The sequence below is a fragment of the Pagrus pagrus genome (assembly GCF_965226575.1).
Source record: "Pagrus pagrus genome assembly, chromosome: 15".
Taxonomy (NCBI): Eukaryota; Metazoa; Chordata; class Actinopteri; order Spariformes; family Sparidae; genus Pagrus; species Pagrus pagrus.
Genome location: NC_140199.1, coordinates 27,131,237 through 27,144,565, shown reverse-complemented (window position 1 = coordinate 27,144,565; position 13,329 = coordinate 27,131,237). Strand labels below are relative to the sequence as shown.

Below are 13,329 nucleotides of genomic sequence, written 5' to 3'. Positions count from 1 at the left end.
TGTCAGTGTAACTGAATTCATTACCTCACCAAAAATATTGATAATATGAATGCTTTTATGGTCTGAGATCAGTTCCAGTTCAACTGTGGTAAGTTTATTCACTATCTGTACTCCCTGTAGGAAGAAAATTCATGTGAATAAAATAAAGTGATGACATTTTATTTCTAAAAGGTCAAAGATCAACTTAACTGTGATATCATAATATTCTGCACAAAACACTTCTCTGGCCATTATTTAACACCATAACTCAGGAGAGGTAGGCAGATTGTGACCACAGTGTTTCCCCCAGGATGGAGTTGTAGCAGTGGAGGTACATGCGCAAAGTGAGCTGTAGTTCATATGAGGTGTGATAAAACAGTGTTTTTAACTCATTTGAAAATTAAAACCTGTAGGGGCGAAAAATCACATATCAACCTTGGAGGGCACGACTTCATGTGTTTCTGAGTTGGACACCCGAGTAAGTACTGTAACTCTGCTAATGAACACTCCGTTACACTGATATACTGGTCATGGATCGTGGCCCCCCTGAGATTAATGCCTATGAGATTTGACAAATAAGATATTATTTTATGTGTCACCCCTTACACCCACTGATTGACCATTTACACGTGGCTGCTGTGTCTTGTGATCTAGAGATTGGAAGTTTCGCTGACACGCACGTGGTTCTTGGCAAAAATAGTCCCGAAAATGACCTGTAGACAGTCCTTCCTCATCATCAGCCACCAGCATTTTACTACAATTTTAATGTCTGTATGTGTAGAATATGTCATAGACATGAAGAGAATACACACAAGTAAGGGGCATTTTCTTTCCTGTGCACTAGCTTTCTTTCACTTTGACTTTTCTTTCTCTTTCTCTCCCTCCCTTCCTCTCTTTCTCGCTCGTGCTTTCTTGCTCATTCAAAGTGTGTAAAGGAAAATCACGTCATCATATTTATTGATAATTTTCAAAGGCAAACTCCATGTAAACCGATGGGGCAGGTAGGAGCCGTGCGGCAGTAGCAACGCAGCCTATATGAACTCAAACACGTGAGTGAGCAGCAGCAGCTTAGCACTGCAGCCGCCACACAGTACACAGGCATCAGTTAGAGGTGTGAATCTTCACTGGCGTCATAATTTGATTACGATAAAACTGTCAACGATTCGAATGCAAAACAATTCTCGATGCACCTCAGTGTATGGCATTCTCAATGATCCCCTTTTATTCAGAAAGTCCTTCCTACAGCAGTCTACAAAATAAAAGCTGTATATTTTCAATACATAAACATTACAAAAACAAAACATTTATCTATCTGCACCTTATTCATCCATTCATCCATACATTATCCATTTCACCAAAACGTACACTTATTACCATTTGTTAAATGCCTTCAGAGTATTCATTACATATATTAAAGGTGACATATTATGCTCATTTCTGCTTGTTGACATGGGTCCTTGGTGTCTAAATGGATTGTTAGTAACATGCTTTGGTCGAAAAAGGATTGAGCACAGCAGGGTTGTTTACACACCAGTTTCACAGCCCTGCTCTAAGCGGCCGGTTTGAGTGCCTTTCCCTTTTATGCTAATGAGCTACTGCGTGCGCCGCCCACCTCTTCCTGCCGGGCGGAAGACGTGAGGACGGCATCGCGTGACCAAAGCAACAAGCGATACACAGCAACTTTCAATAAAGTTTGTAAAGCATTGTACTGACCCTGGTTGCTGAAACAGTCCGGCGTGAAGTGACTGGCACAGACCATAACGCTTTTGCTCACTGAAGCTGGGACATTTCCCTGATAAATAAAATGTAGCCACTTAGCTCTGATATCCTCTTTGGTAGGGAGGCGATGTAGCGAAACATGAGGATCCGTGCATTCGACGACAGAGCAGCAGTGCTTGGCTTTCGGGTTGTACATGGTAGCGGTCAGGCTGTCGCGTACAAGCGAAGCGAGAACGAGAAAATGGCGGATCCTCGTTCAGGTAGCTGGCGTAGTGTGGGAGGAGATACCCAGCGCGAGGGCCGGAGTATTCAAATGATCGGACTGTTACGTAACAATCCGGTCGAAATCCAAATGGCTCGTTTATAGACTCATTTCCTGACTCCGGTAGTTTACAAAACATTGACTTAGTTGTCGAAAATCACGCTTAAGGGGTGGGGAGGCACTCCTGATACACAAATATACATACTAAAGCAAGGAAAAAGTGAGTTTTGCATAATATGTCCCCTTTAAAGGAGTCTGGACAGAAATCGATGTAAACTTGCAACTTGACTGGTGTGCGGAGGCATAAAACCACATGGTGATTATTCTAGTTTTCCCCAGTGGAAGAGGCATGTTTTGCATTTAACCTCTTTGTCACCATATGCATGGCCACACTACTAACATTTCTTCCAGCACTGATGTCGCCATTGTTAAGACCATCAAGTCCTGATTTGTAAAAATAAACATATCATTGTGTTTATGCCCTGACAATTAACATTATCAAATTCTCCTTTAAAAGATAAAGGCTATCAAGGGGAATATAATAGCTGTATTTTTTAGAGAATGTACCAGACAAAAGCCATATAGCTAAAATTTTGATTTAAAAAATAATACTAAACAACCAGGATGCAAGGAACTCGTTATAGTCTGTTTTAAACTGGTGCACAAGAACAAATGGTTGAATACAAGTGAAACATTACGCTTGTGTTCCCCCTCATGAAAAAACACATTTACTTTCAATAAATAACCAGAATGCGAGACGACAGCATGTGAATCATAATGTCACACTACATTGTGGTTTTTGGTTATTTATGCTTCTAGTTTTGCGAGCCATGCTGATCGTCAGCTAGGGATGTGTTTCTCCAAAGTTTTTTCGGTTTCAATATTTTTGCCACAGCTGTCTGTGTCTTTTTCAGCACCACTTGTAGTCCGTTCCGCCACAGCCCAAACACACCACCCATGTTCAAATGAATGGGGGGACGTGTTTTTGCTGCAACTCCCAATTTGACGACATAGCAATCTGAGGTGGAAAAAACACAATAGAGAGCAGACATTTGGTTTGTTTTAACGTTAAAAAAAGCCTCCTTGCATCAGCTCCAACAACAATAGCATATCTCATTCTGTTACGTGACAGATTTGTGTTTGGTAGATACAGATGATGTTGATTGAATTGACATCAATTAAATTCAACTTAAGCTTTATTTCAGACTCACAGAGTTTATAGAAATGAAATGAAAGAGAAATAAAACCAAACAAGATAAATCCACAACCATTCATCATTTAGTTTAAGAACAGTTCAGTAGGCTATCTCACCACTGTTTTCTAAAGGTGCACTCACACTTGTCCCAGTTGTCCCTCCTCCCCAGTCCCCCGCTGGCCTGCACTCACATTGCTCCGGCCACAACCGAGCTTGAGCACAGTTACCTCTTGTACATACATCATCACGTTGCAGCGTGGTCACAGCACAATTGAGAACAACACAGAGAACATGACTTTACTGTCTTCTTTTGTGGCTTATTTTGTGTCATTTTGGTCATAGACTGCCATCTCATGTTCCTTGATTATGTAAGGCGGGTAATACGCGTGATTATACTTCATGTTCATGTTGCACACCAGTGCTTGTGCTCGTGTATAAGCAACGTACCGTGCCAAAGCACACCTCTTCCAACCGTGACAGGACCAAGAAAGTGTACCATGCTTAAGCTCAGTACAGAGCGCTCACACTAGTCAAACAAACTGGACTTTGGGGGTCAAATGAGCTTGGGCACAGTACGGATTGCCTAGTGTGAGTGTGCCCTATGATGCTGTTTTCAGACATATCCAGGCAACACATAAAATTATACATCAGATGTCTTAAAAGAGCCGCACATATAGGAACACCAATGGACACAAACAGTTGAGTGGCAGTGTACCATCTGGGAACCTAAAGCAGCAGCCTCATTGTATCATTGTAAGCCACTATCCGCCTCCTTCTACTGCTCTTCCTGTAACTACACCACAGATGAGCTGTATACATGGTTGTACAGGAAGCTCGAAATAAAGAACATTTTACATGGACAGAACACATTCTAAACTTGCGAAGCAACATGTTGGCCTGAGCATAAAGTTAACATCTGTCGATAAATTCCTCTCTCGTCACTCAAATCATCAGTAAGAAAATCACCATGCTTTTTTAATTCATCCTATTTTGTTTGTGCGCATGTGCATCCGGATGCGCGCAATACTTGGCTAGTGCTGGATGGACATTTTCCACAAAAAAGGGGCTTGCTGGCCAAGTTGTCCCTCTGTGCTCCCTTTGCGAGCACAAGTTGAGAGCATAAGTCAGTACTGGCTGAGTTCCCCTCTGAATTGTCTGGAATTATGCAACAGAGTTCCTTTTCCTCAACCACCACTACACAGAGCACTGCTGGTAGAGAATCCCTTAACTACAAATTGGGATTGAGGAGCAAATGGTTCTGAGCACCATGTGGCTGGCACTGTCACACAGGCTGAAGTGAAGTGGTTTGCTAATGAGCAGCTTGCAGTGTGGAGTTGAGTGTTAATCAGTGTTGAGCTGGAGCAGAGCAGCTGAGGGGATGTGTTTCCCTGCAGGCTGATGAACTGCAGGATCGATTGTCTTTAGTCAAAATGCAACATCAAAGTGAGGAGACACCCAGGGACAGAAAACAATATAGGGTTGGGGTTTTTTTTGCATTGGTGTCACGTTTTCACACAACAGTCCCAAAACTCAGAGGTGCTTATAAGTTAGCAAAACTACAAATTTGACATGACTGCAGTACAAAGATGAAAACGAATGATGAAAAAACTAATGGCCGCAGGACTCAACCAAGTCTGAGAACAAAAGGGATGTCCCCAATCTCATTCAGAGTCCTTGAATATAGTGCTGATACTGAGTCCCATCTGGTAGATATATGCTTTAATGTTGATTAAAAATGTGACACATTGTTTAACATGTACCCTTCTAAATTTGGCGCACCTTATTTTTTTCACACTACCAAATCCAAAAACTGAGGGTCCTGATTCAAGTTAATAAGCTTAAATTATTGATAAATGAATGAAAATTTAACTGCAGGAATGTAACTGAGAGTAGACATGTCACTCTATTGGAGTTGGGACTATAGAAACAGTCCAGAGACACCAGCTTTTTGATCTCCCATCAAGATATATACTGCAGATCAAGGATACGCACTTAATACCACCTACACACACAGAGCCTAAGTTCCTACCATGAAGGTCTGCGCAGTGTAAACTGCATGAATCATTGACTATGAAAATTCATACATGACTCCGAAACAGTACAAAAATATAAACTCCACCTACAAGCTCTTTTTTTAGAGATTTCAAAGTCTGAGTCAGCAGATGGCACATCCTGTTGTCATGTGGCCGGATTTTCCTACCCAGCTTAGTTTTGACTTATGTCTTATTCACAACTGACTATAGGAATACTGTGAAATATAGTTGGAATCTCAAGAAAGGCTAATAAGTGGGCCTTTAGTTAAGATCATTTTGTCAAACGATATTAATAGTTGATTGACAATAACTTTGGCAGTCACTCGGCAGGCAGCTCACATTAAATATAGTGTTTTGGGTTATACTGATCCTCAGTTTCTCACTGTAATTCATCCATCCATCCACCCACATCCATCCATGTCACAGTGGCATCAGGCTCAGTGGGGTATTCTGTAGGTCCCTCTCCCCACATTTTCCAGCTCCTCCTGGGAGATTCCGAGGCGTTTCTGGGCCAGATGAAATATATAGGTACATCTCAAAAAAATTAGAATATCATGGAAAAGCTCTTTTCTCCTGTAATTTAATTCAAAAAGTGAAACTTTCATATATTCTAGATACATTAACATAAAGTGAAATTTTTCAAGCCTTTTTTTGTTTTAATTCTAATGATTACAGGTTACAGTTAATGAAAATCAAAAATCCAGTGTCTCAAAATATTAATATGTTATTAAGACCAATCAAAAAAAGGATTTATAATACAGAAATGTTGAACTTCTGAAAAGTATGTTAATTTATTTACTTGGTCAGGGCTCCTTTTGCAAGAATTACTGCATCAATGTAGCGTGGCATGGAGGCAATCAGTCTGTAGCACTGCTTAGTGTTATGGAAGTCCAGGTTGCTTTGATAGCAGCCCTCAGCTCGTCTGTATTGATGGGTCTGGTGTCTCTAATCTTCCTCTTGACAATAACCCATAGATTCTCTGTGGGGTTCAGGTCAGGCCAGTTGGCTGGCCAATCAAGCACAGTAATACCATGGTCAGCAAACCAGCCACAGTCTGCTTCTTTGTGTTTCTAATAGTGAATTGTTAAGAACAAATTATAATTGAGGATAATTAGCTTTTTATCTGAATATAGTTTTTAGCTTTGAGTCCAACCAGCAGCTCGTCAGTCAAAGGGTTTCTGGGAACCATTAAATATATAACAAAATGAAATGTCTTCAATGAAATAAAATGTCAAATGTCTGCATTAAAATGTCTAAAAACAGCAAGACCTCTAATATATCTTGTATGAGTTGTGTATTTACATTATCCCAAATGTTTTTAGTGATATTCAAAATCAGAGAAATCTGTGTCTGAAGTCAGGTCAGCCTCTCACTAAACGCAGTACTCACCAATGCTGTTTTTCCCATTACATCTGCCAGCCTGGCTCTACTCGGTTTGACTCGGTGCAGCAGCACGGCATGGCCAGGATAGAAGAGACCTGGTAGAACTCGAAGTGGCGATGAGGTCTTAAAATATATGGAAAGGGTCTTAAAAAAGGTCTTTAAAGGTATTAAATGTAACTTCAGGATTCCTGATTATACCCTGCTATTGCTATCCATGCTAAACTATTAACCACGCCTCTGTTGTCTATTTGAAAGAGAACGTTAACTGTGTAAAGGAAGTAACACTGGAGTTGAACTAATCCTACATCTAACTAATCATTAAACTAATTCACAAAATTGTGAAGTGGAAAATAAATGTATTTTCTAAATTAACAAATAGGGATGTCCAGATCAGGGTTTTTTTTAACCCCAATCCCCATCCCGATCCGAGTCATTTAATATTTAGTATCTGCCGATACTGAGTCCCGATCCGATACTTAGCCCTACCTGATATTTTCCTAGATAATACAGCTGCATTAACAAAATTACCTGCATCCAAGCTGTTCCTTAATAGGTTGTTTTATTTTGTTGAAACAAAGTAAATACGTTCATATTGCTCTTTCTTATTATGCATATCCTATTGCAACATTGATTTATTTGTTTCTTGTTTTTTTACAAAAACAACCAAGTAAACAAAGTCAGTAACTAAACCCTGATCCTCTGCCACGGAGATGGGCTGGTTATCCAGAGCGATGAATTCAATGACCTTCTCTGTAATATTTTTGGCCATGTCGCTGCCTCGAGGATATTTCTCTTTCCTTTTGAAAGTATCCACGAGTGTTTGTTGCTTTGGTGCCTTTGTCTGTATTGCTTGAGTGAACTTGTTGTATTCCTTTGAGTGTTTGTTTATTATGTGCTACATCAAATGTGTAGTATTAAATGCAGCTCTTTTGTTACCAGCTCGCGAAACGGTTGTATTGCAGATGTCACATGTCGCCGCTGGACTGCTTTCACTTTCTAATTTAAAATATTTCCACAGGTTTGCCAGAGTAACGTTACACGCTCGTCTGAGTTCTGCCACAAATTGTGCTCCGTTTACAGCTGACGTAAAAATAATCGGGCTTGAGTCCACGTTCAAAATTGCCGATCCCAATCAGTGAAACAATGCCCATATCGGCCCCGATCCCGCAGATCGGCTCGGGACATCCCTATTAACAAGTTTATCTTTCTACAACATTAGTGTTTGGAGAGTCTGCATAAAGAACACTTTCTTGATGTTTTATACTTATTTGAAATAATTAATACCAGATCATATCTCCTTATTGGCAAGGATGTGTAGGCTACAAAAAACATTAAAATGACTTAACATTCTGTTGGACCAATTAATGGATTTTAAAAGCCCTTGGACTCCATTGTAACATAAACCCTAACCCCTTTGTCTTCTTACTTTTTCAGATATTCACAGCAATGTTGAGTTGAAGATCTCGTGACAGTGGAGGGAAAGCAAGTCCAAGCAAGTCAGTACACTTTCATGAATTTCATGAGCTGGGGTAACTTGATCTGACACCTCTGTGTTGGCTAGTTATATTTGTGTGGATTAAAAACTTCATAACCATTTATATTGTTGTCAGCTGTTTATATGGATGAAGTGTCTTAAATAGTAGACCACTTGGTTGTCTGATTTGTTGCTTTCAGTTGGGGTAAGAGGATTCTGTGTTGTCATTCTTACTTTTCACACTTAAAATGAGGACGTCATATGATATTCTAGTAAACAAAAATACTACTTTGTAAATAAACATTCATGAAGTTTGTTTCCATAATGAATTTATTATGGGTCTTCTGAAATTTGTGACCAAATCTGATGGCTCAAAAATATAAATACAGCAACTTAAACGATCAATTTTGATGATGATAGAAAGATGTGTAAAAAAAAAAAATCTTTGTAGCATAGCCTCTTAACTTTAGCACTACAGTGGAAAAGTCTAAGGAGCTCAGCATTGATCTGAAAGAGCAAGAGAAGAGAAAAATTATTGATTTGAACAAGTCAGGAAAGTCACTTTGAGCCATTTCAAAGCAGTGACAGGTCCCAAGATCAACTGCACTAACAACTGTAATTATAAATTGCATGGCACAGTTGTGTCACTGCCACGATCAGGAAGAAAACACAAACTATCACCTGCTGCTGAGAGAAAACTGGTCAGGATGGTCAAGAGTCAACCAAAACCACCAAAAAGCAAGTCTGCAATGAATTAGAAGCTGCTGGAAGACAGGTGTCAGTGTCCACAGTGTGCTTTGCATCTTCTGCTTTGCTGCTGATCACAAAAAGCCTTGAAAACTCTGGTCACATGAAACAAACATTGAGCTGTTGGACCACAATGACAAGCAATAGGAGGTGAGTTTAGAGGTGTGAAGATGAGGCCTTTAGAAGGTGAGGATTATCTCCAAATTCTTCAGGAAAACCTAAAATCATCAGCAGAAGATTGGGTCTTGGGTGCAGTTGGGTGTTCCAAAAAGACAATGATCCCAAACACTCATCAAAAGTGGTAAAGGAATGGATCAATCAGGCTAGAATTGAGGTTTTTGTATGGCCTTCCAAAGTCCTGAACCATATCGACCATTGTATATTATGAAACTTATTACCACAACAGGCACACTTACAGCCCTCTGTCAGCAATGGGTACTCTGATGTTCTACTGACTTCATACGACTGCAGCTCGCTGCACTGTGCGCAGTTAATTCATCCATAAATATTAGCGGTTAGTGCGACTTGAAAGCCATACTCCTGCTACTTCAAATAAAGTCATGCGGAGGCGTGGCTTGAGGCCTAGTGTTTGGCTGCACTGTCAAGAAAGAGTCCACAATTCCATTTTACCTATTTCGACACGCTCTAAGAACCTGGCCAGCTGAGCTGAAAGTGTGTGCACTAGATGGTCTCTTGGTGGATCCCGCAGATTATGGGTGGACCTGCTCATCACTGCTGTACTCTGTCGCTTGTTTACATTTTTCGCTCACCATTATGTCACACCTTTTCCTGTTCTGATTGGTTCTAAGTAGGAATGGGAGTATATATGATTTTAACGTGGCTCACGATTCAAACACTAAGAATAAGTTGATCGTTAGCTTGATGACGTAGAGACCTACATTGGGTTACATTTTATCACATGATTTTGAATTGCTGCTAGAGGGAGCATGCATCCCCCAGGCTATCAACTTAAGTTTCACAAAATCACATTCTACCTTTCACAACAGGCATTTCTCCTTGTTGTGTATGCTCACATCTTATTTCTAACAACATACTACAGGGGTCGACAATATAAATGGCCCGGTGGCCTGGACGTACTTTTAAAACCGTCAGGGCCACCAGAACGTTCCAAGCACTGGCCCGGTGGGGCCAGCATGGATTAAAGTTCTCCGTCGCTACGACGGATTTCCGTCATTCAAACTTCACAGAGGCAACTTGTGAGATCAATGTAGATCGGAGGAGAACTGTTGGCTGATGTTTATTGACAGATTGTCACACTCTACAGACAATGGTATTGATAACAGCGTGTGCGCGCCTGACCAATGACAGTGTAGTGACCCACACAGGGCGGGATCTCAACACGGAGCGGCGCTAAAGTTTAGCTGCTTAGCTAGCAAGGACTCGTCGCGCTGCTACGTTATCAGTTGAGTTTAGTCAGCACGTGAGAACTCGTCTGACACGGAGAGTCTCCTGTTGTGTGCTACATGTGTGAAACAACAACTATAGTCTGGACTTTGTCTGCAGTGCATCTGTGTAAACAGCTTCATTCAGCGTCTCTCCCTCCCCTCTGGCACCGTGAGTTACCATGGTTACAGGAACGCCCTGAAACTTTATAATGATGATCAATAAGAAGCTTTTGGTTAGTTTGACTGTACAAAATCATGAATGTTGCCTGACTGTAGCTCAATGCTGAAATCTTGTATTATAACATATAGAACAAAGCCTCAGAGCTTCTTTGATTATTAACAGTATGTTAGTGATGACAGAAAGTGATAACTCGCCATCAGACTGACAAGGCTGCAAAAGTTGCTGCTTGTATGATGTATTTTTCTGTTAAACGATAAGAGGCTCACTTTAAACAATATTATTAATAATAATAATAATTAATTATAATGATGATGAGAAGAAGAAGTAGAAAAATAGCGTACTGAAAAGTTCTGTAGATGGTTGATTATTTGAAAGAGTAAAACTTGAGAGAAGCTTGGAATAAAAAAGGGACAGATTGATTTCATAGGTTGAAAATTACATTGAAAAGACAAAAAACATTTTAAGTGTGAATAGAACAGCTGTTCAGATCATCATCCTGTAAAACACTGTTGGTCAAATATTTAAACTTGATGTCTGCATTAGAGAACATGGTGTGGGTTGAGGCTGTAAATCTTATCTTATTTTTTTAGCATGTGTCAAGTAAAACGCCCTGTAACATGGAGGGGGGCTCAAAAATCAACCAACTGAGGAGGGGATGGAGGAAGAACTGATTGTGCTTGAGTAATGCAGCACTGTTTGCACTTTTGATTTATGTATTTGCACTTCTTGACCTCAGAACTGCAGTATTAAAATAAATGTTATTAAATCAGGCCTCCGGGCCAGTGGCAAATTTCCCTTATTGTCTACCCCTGTACTAGTTACTCTTCCAAGCATTAGTCCTGGTAGCAGGCATTTAAATCTCAGATGTTGAATTAATCTTGAAGGCTCTGAAGTGAGTTTTTTAAAACTTTCCCAACTCAAATGCAATACCTAACTATGATTAGATAATGGACTTCCCTTTCCATGTCGTTTACATTTATTTTCACACACACAATTCATGTGCTTATGACCCTTAACACAAGCACTACTATTACTAACAATTAAATGTGTTAGAGAGATATGTTTTAAAATAGTTTGTCTAACCTCCTCTTCAACCGAAACATTGATAGAGATCTTCAGTGTCCAGCTGGCATTTGTGTGTGTCTCACTTCCATCCAATTAAGTTTTATCCATCACCTCAGCCTTTTGCAAACATTAGCTATTCAATCTGGTGTCTGTTCACATACAATCAGGCAGACAAATAATGAGCTTTAAGACCACGACAGAACCTGAATTGAAGTCCAAACAGTGTGGACCCTCTGCTGACTGTGGTATTGTCTGCTCTGTGTGTGTGATGCCTCACAGTATTCATGGCCTCCAATTGCTGTGGGAAGCTCCTTTAATTAGCACTGTGAGCCAAAAGAATCAAGGCATGCATGTGCACACATCTACAGGCATGGTTACTATACTCATACAAAGGCAACACATTCTTTGTCTCTCATTCATACCAGTCTGACAGTGGTTGTTCTAAGGACCACACATATATAATTATATGGGGTACTTCGTCAGGGTCATTGGGAAGGCAACTGTGTTTGAAGCTTTAACTAATAAATTGCATTTGCACTATGAATGTGTGGCTACTTTATCACAAACTATGGTTAACAATCCCAAGTGCATTCATAAGTACATTGGTCTTTAGACTTCTGAGTCATTTTAAGCATCTATATTGATGTTCTTACTTCACCATTAGTTAAATGTTGGTCAGTACTGTAGACGGACTGTCTCTGTATGTTTAGTATTTGTCCCCACTATAAATTCTTCTTTTAACATGGAAACATGGAGTCTCCTGGAATATTTAACCATTCCATAAGGTTTATGTTCTGGCCATCAATTTCAATTATTTGCATGTTTTCATTGCGTGTTTGTTTTGTAAGGCAACAGGTTCTTATCCTTCTCTTGAGTCTAGCTATGGAAAAGAAGTCTGCCAGGCACTAACCTAAAAGTGAAATGATTTATACTGCTGAATGTTTTGTCAGATTTCTACAAAATGTAATCTTAGGCTTCTGTTAAGCGTTTTAAGCTTGGAGGTTGGATGTTTCCCACTGTAATGCACTTGGGACATAAAAAGGATCCATCATGTCCATCTAAGCCTTGAAGTGCTCCACCTCTCTCTCTTTGCTTCAGTGCAGAAAATAAATATGACTTTTTTTCTCTCCTCTTCTTGAAAGTATTTAAGGGAAAAAGCCTTCTTTGTCTTTATTTCATGTTTAAAGTCTGTATTTTGCTCAGACTGTATGAAGTTATTGGGTCATTCCATGCCAACTCAGCCAGAATTCAGAACTTCTTGCTGTTCAAATCATTTCGAGAAACAAAAAATTGAGTTCATGGGATCTTGCAAAATCCTATAGCTTTACTCCAAATACTTTTTTGTTAGGAAGTTTTCAACTTTGGCCCTAAATTTGCCTGCCTGCTATTCTCTGTCAGTGCTTGAAGTGCTCGGTTTGTATGACACACTAAGTAAGTTAGCACAGTGTCTAAAGATGCACACATGCCAACATGGTCGGACTGGCCATCGGGAGCCCCAATGGCCTGTCCAAAACTGCTGGGGGGTTTTTCTGCTTCAAGCACTGCACATCCGCTAGATTATTCCTCTTCCTGACAGAGACACTTGAGACTAGGTCTATGTTAGACCACAAACTGCTGATAGACTGTATAATGCATTCTGATGAGGAGGAAACCTGGTCTATTCTCCTCCACTGACCAAAATGCACTGGCAGCTCAGAGACAAACTTGCTGTGCCTGGTGAGCCTGCATGACACTCACTAGCAACAAATTGTGTATCCAAAAACCCATAAATCGGAGTAAATTAATAACATAATTTCAGAAAGATCAGACAGACTTCTCTTGTAGACAAGTTATGGAAAATGAGAACTGCATGGGTTTTCCTTTTGTATCAAGCAGCAAAAAAGCT

At 40.1% G+C, this 13,329-nt stretch overlaps 1 protein-coding gene across 1 annotated transcript in view; it reads left to right on the top strand.

Annotated features, from left to right (window-relative positions):
- ndst2a (N-deacetylase/N-sulfotransferase (heparan glucosaminyl) 2a) overlaps window positions 1-13,329 on the top strand; it is a 41,698-nt gene that overhangs the window by 9,376 nt on the left and 18,993 nt on the right. Inside the window, exon 2 of the mRNA XM_084376076.1 lies at window positions 8,006-8,067. The gene's annotated coding sequence lies outside the window, so the exon portion shown is untranslated. The remainder of the gene's footprint in view (window positions 1-8,005; window positions 8,068-13,329) is intronic.